Below are 7,730 nucleotides of genomic sequence, written 5' to 3' on the forward strand. Positions count from 1 at the left end.
TTAACATAGACCTCCTTGAGTTCCAGGTTATTTAGCTTGGTTCTGAATCTAGATATCATTCGTCGATTGACTAGGTTGTTGCTTTTATCCTTCGGGTTCACAAGGAGGTTGAAGTCGCCGGCGATCATCCACGGTCCCGCATGCAGCTCACGTATATCCATCAGCTCTATGTTCGGGCCATAGACCCCAGTGAGCCACCACGGATCAGCCCCCATTGGTTGGACAAGCACTGATAAAGTGTTATCCATGCAGTGAGGATTCGACGGACTAACCAACTGCAGGTCCCAAGCTATCAGGATTCCTCCACGGGTCCCCGAGGCTGGCAGATAGTGAAAATTTGAACATTTATTACCCAAGCATTGCTTGACAATGTCACTTGTTACAACCTCCACTTTAGTTTCCTGGAAATACACAATGCCAGGGTCCGCCTTCACTAGTACAAAACAGGGCTTTCGTCACAGGGCAATTTTCACATTAGTCCCGGTTCAGTCACGAACCGGGACTAATGTGAGCATTGGTCCCGGTTCGTGCGGCTAAGGCATTAGTCCCGGTTCACCTGGGCCCTTTAGTCCCGGTTGGTGCCACGAACCGGGACTAAAGGGTGCGATGCCCATTAGTACCGGTTGGTGGCACCAACCGGGACTAAAGGTCTAACCTTTAGTACCGTTTGGTGCCACCAACCGGTACTAAAGAGCCCATTTTCGAACTCTACCCCCTCCTTGGACAGCCTTTTCAGTTTTAGAAAAAACAAAAGAAAATGATGGAAATGTCAAAAAAATAAAATAAAATAAGTTTCCCATGTGATATGTGGTCTAGTTGTTGGGAAAATTAACAAATATGAATTTCGACTTTATTTGCAAAATCTCTCTGGAATTTCTTAAAATGGGCACAACTTTTGCATACGAACTCGGATGAAAAAGTTTTTTATATGAAAAATCATCTACTCGAAAAGTTACATCCAAATTTAACCGGGGGAACCTTGTTAAACATTTTCAAAATCCTCAAAAACCTAACAGAAAAAAAGATACGGGGCTTTTAAGATCTGGAGAGGCAAAAATTTTCAAATTGTGGTCAAACTATGGTCAAACAATGGTTAAACTAATTATTCTAGAATATTAGTGTTACTAAATAATTATTTCAGTTTTTTTGAATTTTGGTCAAATCTGGTCAAACTGTGGTCAAACAGTGGTCAAACTAATTATTCCAGAAATATTAGTGTTACTAAATAATTATTGTTTTTTAAAACAATAGTTTCAAACTCAAACAGTGAAATGTGTCACTTCATGCTCAAGCTAAATTCCTGAGGGTTAATAGAATTGACATCTTACGATTGTCAGGAAAACAACAAGTGCAGACTTGGAAACGAGGGAGAATAGAACCCGGAAGTTAAGCGTGCTCGGGCTGGAGTAGTGAGAGGATGGGTGACCGTCCGGGAAGTTAGATGATTTGGAATGATGAGGAGTGATTAGAGATTAGAGGATAAATTGAGCAGTGATGAGGGGTGGTGATTAGAGATTAGAGGTTAAAATAATTCAGAAATTTAAAAATAAAAAAAATTTGCAAATTTTTTTTTTCAAAAAAAAATATCATAAAATTTCAAAAAAAATTATCATAAGGTGGAGCTCCAGGCTGTGTCCACGTGGACGGCCTTTAGTCCCGGTTCATGTAAGAACCGGGACAAAAAGGGGAGGCATTAGTAATGACCCTTTAGTCCCGGTTCAAAAACCGGGACAAAAGGCCCTTACCAACCGGGACAAAAGCCCCCTTTTCTACTAGTGCTTGACCACAGTTTGGAATATTGCTTTGTGACATGCGGGATTATTCAGACCACTGACATTCCACATGAGCATTCTTAGAGGTTGTGCAGCCATAGGAACAGGCCACAAGCTATACCACGGGCGGGGAGGGATTAGCTTCGATCCTCCCAGCCATCCCCACCTTTGCGTCCTGCATTGGAGCTGCTGGGGATTCCCACCCAAACAAAGCCAGCATCGCCATGATCTGGTAGTCCGTGAGAGGGTTGTCAAACAGGCGGATGTACGCCTCCAGAGCTGCATCGTCGATTATATCCCCTTCATGAGCTAGATAGATCTTTCAAATGATGATCTTTTGTTGTTTGGTCACCGACAAGCCATGACTAGCCCCCCTCGCTATTCGTACACTCCAATGTGGTGTGGTGACGGTGAGCTACTGGCACTGTCTGGACCGCTTACCTTTAGGCGGCTCATGGGTGGGGGGAACCGGCAGGAGAGGCGACAGCTCACGCTTCGCGTGGTGCAGAGTGCGTCCAGGCGTGCGGCAGCCTCTGATTGGGTTCATGGGGTCATCATTCCCGCCTGCCCAGTGGGCCCACCTAGCCCCTTAGCCATTGCTGCAGAGACACCCTCCGACGGACTTACTAGGAATGTGTCCCAATCCTGGCACCGAGGCCGCTGGTTTGCCATCCACGAATTATCAGCCAACCCAAGGTGGGCGTGTGTGGAACAACAGGAATCCAAGGGAATGATGCATGCATGTTGTCTGTAGCTGCCAGGGCATGCATTGGATCCACTTGTGAGTCACTGGCAGGTTGCATGGCTCCTATCCCATCTTGCATGGGCGGGTGATACTCCTTGGAGCGCGTGGCAGACCCCACATCTTGCAGATGCCTAATCAATGGGATCCGAAATGACCCCACACAGAAGGCCTGATTCCCTAGGTCAGGCAAGTAAATCTCATTGGCCCACCTCTCCATGTCGTTCTCCACACACCACCTCTGGATCGCCACTAAGGCCACAGACCCCACTTCCGCAACTACCATGGACGGGTCTGCACTGGGCCCCGAGCCACAAGACGGTAGTGGACCCAGCGGTGTGTTCCCGTAGCTGCTGGTAGGATTGTCCACAGAGCCCAACTGATCCGGCAGGATGCTTTCCATGTGTCTCTCGCGCACAATCGCACCCGGTCCGCACTAATCGGCGCTGGTTAGGGTGAGGCACCCAGCAATGACGCCAGCCACCCTGCTAGAAGGCACGGCGATGTCCCGCCCCATATTTTGAAAAGTTTGCGCTGCCGGCAGTGTTGACTAGCCTTGTCGCGCCGGCAAGGACGAGCCGCCAAGGAGTGCACGCTCCGGGCCGGCGAGGCAGGACTCACCTCATGCCTGTCAGGGCCATCCCCTTCCTCATCATCTAAGTGCATTGACAGGGGGTGGGCAGAGCTCCTCATCTACGATCGGACCTGTGAGTTTGGAGATGCGGATGTTGTACCACACGGAGGATGTGCGAGCGGCTCTTGCCCACACCCCACTACGCCGCCTACGAGGTTCTTCGATGTATAACCACCGACACTTCGGTATGCCGTTCGGTCTGTCCTTCCTCAACCAAACTTTGAAGCTAGACATTTCATGCCGATGGGCCGTCCTCTTGGCCACGCCGACCATGAGGCTGAGCCCACGCAGGACACAGTCTGCCGTGCCCATGCATGAGCCGACACTCCCACCAAGGCAAGGGGGATGAGGTAGGGTAGGGAGACGCCCGTCACTTCCGCCTGCCGGAGCCAAGGCCGCAGGGACAGGGAGAAGCCCGAGGAGGAAGAAGAGAGTCCCTCTTGCCTCACAATCCTGTTGTGGGTGATCTATCTCTGACAAAGGACCAGAAATCCTCTAGCTAGAACGGCCTAATGGACATGTCCCCCGGCCCTATGCCAAACTCGCGGTGGAGAGCCGCCGCCGCGGTTGAGATGTCCATTGGCGGTCGATTGCCGGTGATGGTGACCACCACCGCTAGCGAGAGCTCGGACTCCATCCTCCACAGGTCATCAGATTCCTCCAGGTAACAGGCCTCCACCACATCCACATCCACGTGTGTGCGACGCTCCGAATATTCGGTGCCACCGGCGCCACCGACACGAAGGGAACCGAGAACCCCGGGCCAGCCACGCTCTCCACAGAGCAAGCACGCATGACCTGGCTCCATGGTCTGGTCACCTTCATGGCCCCGGGCGGGGGCGGGCCCTGTAGAGGCGAGGGAAGCACCGCAGGGGACGGGGACGCGTGCGCCTGCTGCATAGGCTGTGCGGCCGGCAGGGAGGGCACATCTGGGCGCCAGCGGAGTGCCGGCACTGACCTTGGTTGCTGATCCAGTGAAGAGGGGCTCTAGGGGCGAGTGCAGCTGCGAGCGATGTGCCCAGTGATACGGCCATTTTGCATCATGCTTTTATATCGATATTTATTGCATTATGGGCTGTTATTACATATTATGTCACAATACTTATGCCTATTCTCTCTTATTTTACAAGGTTTACACGAAGAGGGAGAATGCCGGCAGCTGGAATTCTGGACTGGAAAAGGAGCAAATATTAGAGACCTATTCTGCACAGCTCCAAAAGTCCCGAAACTTCACGGAGGCAGTTTTTGGAATTAATAAAAAATACTGGCGAAAAAATCAACCAGAGGGGGGCCACCCACCATCCACGAGGGTGGGGGCGCGCCCTACCCCTCTGGGCGCGCCCCCTGCCTCGTGGGCCCCTTGGTAGGCCTCCGGTGCCCATCTTCTGCTATATGAAGTCTTTCACCCTGGAAAAAATCAGGAGGAAGCTTTCGGGACAAAACACCGCCGCCACGAGGCAGAACCTTGGCGGAACCAATCTAGGGCTCCGGCGTAGCTGTTCTGCTGGGGAAACATCCCTCCGGGAGGGGGAAATCATCACCATCGTCATCACCATCGATCCTCTCAGCGGGAGGGGGTCAATCTCCATCAACATCTTCACCAGCACCATCTCATCTCAAACCCTAGTTCATCTCTTGTATCCAGTCTTTGTCTCAAAACCTCAGATTGGTACCTGTGGGTTGCTAGTAGTGTTGATTACTCCTTGTAGTTGATGCTAGTTGGTTTATTTGGTGGAAGATCATATGTTCAGATCCTTTATGCATATTAATACCCCTCTGATTATGAACATGAATATGTTTTGTTAGTAGTTACGTTTGTTCCTGAGGACATTGGAGAAGTCTTGCTATAAGTAGTCATGTGAATTTGGTATTCGTTCGATATTTTGATGAGATGTATGTCGTCTTTCCTCTAGTGGTGTTATGTGAACGTCGACTACATGACACTTCACCATTGTTTGGGCCTAGAGGAAGGCATTGGGAAGTAATAAGTAGATGATGGGTTGCTAGAGTGACAGAAGCTTAAACCCTAGTTTATGTGTTGCTTCGTAAGGGGCTGATTTGGATCCATACGTTTCATGCTATGGTTAGGTTTACCTTAATACTTCTTTTGTGGTTGCGGATGCTTGCAATAGGGGTTAATCATAAGTGGGATGCTTGTCCAAGAAAGGGCAGTACCCAAGCACCGGTCCACCCACATATCAAATTATCAAAGTACCGAACGCGAATCATATGAGCGTGATGAAAACTAGCTTGACGATAATTCCCATGTGTCCTCTGGAGCGTTTTCCTTCATATAAGAGTTTGTCCAGGCTTGTCCTTTGCTACAAAAAGGATTGGGCCATCTTGCTGCACCTTATTTACTTTCATTACTTGTTACCCGTTACAAATTACCTTATCACAAAACTATCTATTACCGATAATTTCAGTGCTTGCAGAGAATACCTTACTGAAAACTGCTTGTCATTTCCTTCTGCTCCTCGTTGGGTTCGACACTCTTACTTATCGAAAGGACTACGATAGATCCCCTATACTTTTGGGTAATCAAGACTCTTTTCTGGCGCCGTTGCCGGGGAGTGAAGCGCCTTTGGTAGGTGGAATTTGGTAAGGAAAAATTTATATAGTGTGCTGAAATTCACTGTCACTTGTTATTATGGAAAGTAATCCTTTGAGGGGCTTGTTCGAGGTATCTTCACCCCGACCAGTAGAGCAAAGAGTTGCTCGTCAACCTACTGAACCTACTGAAAATGTTTACATTGAAATTCCTTCGGGTATGATAGAGAAACTGCTAGCTAATCCTTTTACAGGAGATGGAACATTGCATCCTGATTTGCACCTAATCTATGTGGATGAAGTTTGTGGATTATTTAAGCTTGCAGGTATGCCCGAGGATGTTATGAAGAAGAAGGTCTTCCCTTTATCTTTGAAGGGAAGGGAATGGACATGGTTTAGGTGTTGGAAATATGCCCTAGAGGCAATAATAAATTGGTTATTATTATATTTCCTTGTTCATGATAATCGTTTATTATCCATGCTAGAATTGTATTGATAGGAAACTCAGATACATGTGTGGATACATAGACAACACCATGTCCCTAGTAAGCCTCTAGTTGACTAGCTCGTTGATCAATATATGGTTACGGTTTCCTGAACATGGACATTGGATGTCGTTGATAACGGGATCACATCATTAGGAGAATGATGTCATGGACGAGACCCAATCCTAAGCCTAGCACAAGATCGTGTAGTTCGTTTGCTCAGAGCTTTTCTAATGTCAAGTATCATTTCCTTAGACCATGAGATTGTGCAACTCCCGGATACCGTAGGAATGCTTTGGGTGTACCAAACGTCACAACGTAACTGGGTGACTATAAAGGTGCACTACAGGTATCTCCGAAAGTGTCTGTTGGGTTGGCACGAATCGAGACTGGGATTTGTCACTCCGTGTAAACGGAGAGGTATCTCTGGGCCCACTCGGTAGGACATCATCATAATGTGCACAATGTGACCAAGGAGTTGATCACGGGATGATGTGAGTTACGGAACGAGTAAAGAGACTTGCCGGTAACGAGATTGAACAAGGTATCGGGATACCGACGATCGAATCTCGGGCAAGTAACATACCGATAGACAAAGGGAATTGCATACGGGATTGATTGAATCCTCGATATCGTGGTTCATCCGATGAGATCATCGAGGAGCATGTGGGAGCCAACATGGGTATCCAGATCCCGCTATTGGTTATTGACCGGAGAGTCGTCTCGGTCATGTCTGCGTGTCTCCCGAACCCGTAGGGTCTACACACTTAAGGTTCGGTGACGCTAGGGTTGTAGAGATATTAGTATGGGGTAACCCGAAAGTTGTTCGGAGTCCCGGATGAGATCCCGGATGTCACGAGGAGTTCCGGAATGGTCCGGAGGTAAAGATTTATATATGGGAAGTCTTATTTTGGTCGCCGGAAAAGTTTCGCACTTTATCGGTATTGTATCGGGAGTGCCGAAAGGGGTCCGGGGGTCCACCAAGGGGGTCCAACAGCCCCGGGGGGCCACATGGGCTGTAGGGGGTGCGCCTTGGCCTATATGGGCCAAGGGCACCAGCCCCAAGAGGCCCATGCGCCAAGAGATAAGAAAAACGGAGAGTCCTAAAGGGGGAAGGCACCTCCGAGGTGCCTTGGGGAGGAAGGACTCCTCCCTGGCCGCACCCTTCCTTGGAGGAAGGGCCAAGGCTGCGCCCCCCCCCTATCCCTTGGCCCTATATATAGTGGGGGGGAGGGAGGGCAGCAGCAACCTAAGCCCTGGCGCCTCCCTCTCCCTCCCGTGACACATCTCCCTCCTCCCGCAGCTTTGGCGAAGCCCTGTTGGAATCTCGCTACTTCCACCACCACGCCGTCGTGCTGCTGGATCTCCATTAACCTCTCCTCCCCCCTTGCTGGATCAAGAAGGAGGAGACGTCGCTGCTCCGTACGTGTGTTGAACGCGGAGGTGCCGTCCGTTCGGCGCTAGGATCATCAGTGATTTGGATCACGACGAGTACGACTCCATCAACCCCGTTCTCTTGAACGCTTCCGCTCGCGATCTACAAGGGT

This window comes from Aegilops tauschii, chromosome 7 (assembly GCF_002575655.3).
Source record: "Aegilops tauschii subsp. strangulata cultivar AL8/78 chromosome 7, Aet v6.0, whole genome shotgun sequence".
Taxonomy (NCBI): Eukaryota; Viridiplantae; Streptophyta; class Magnoliopsida; order Poales; family Poaceae; genus Aegilops; species Aegilops tauschii.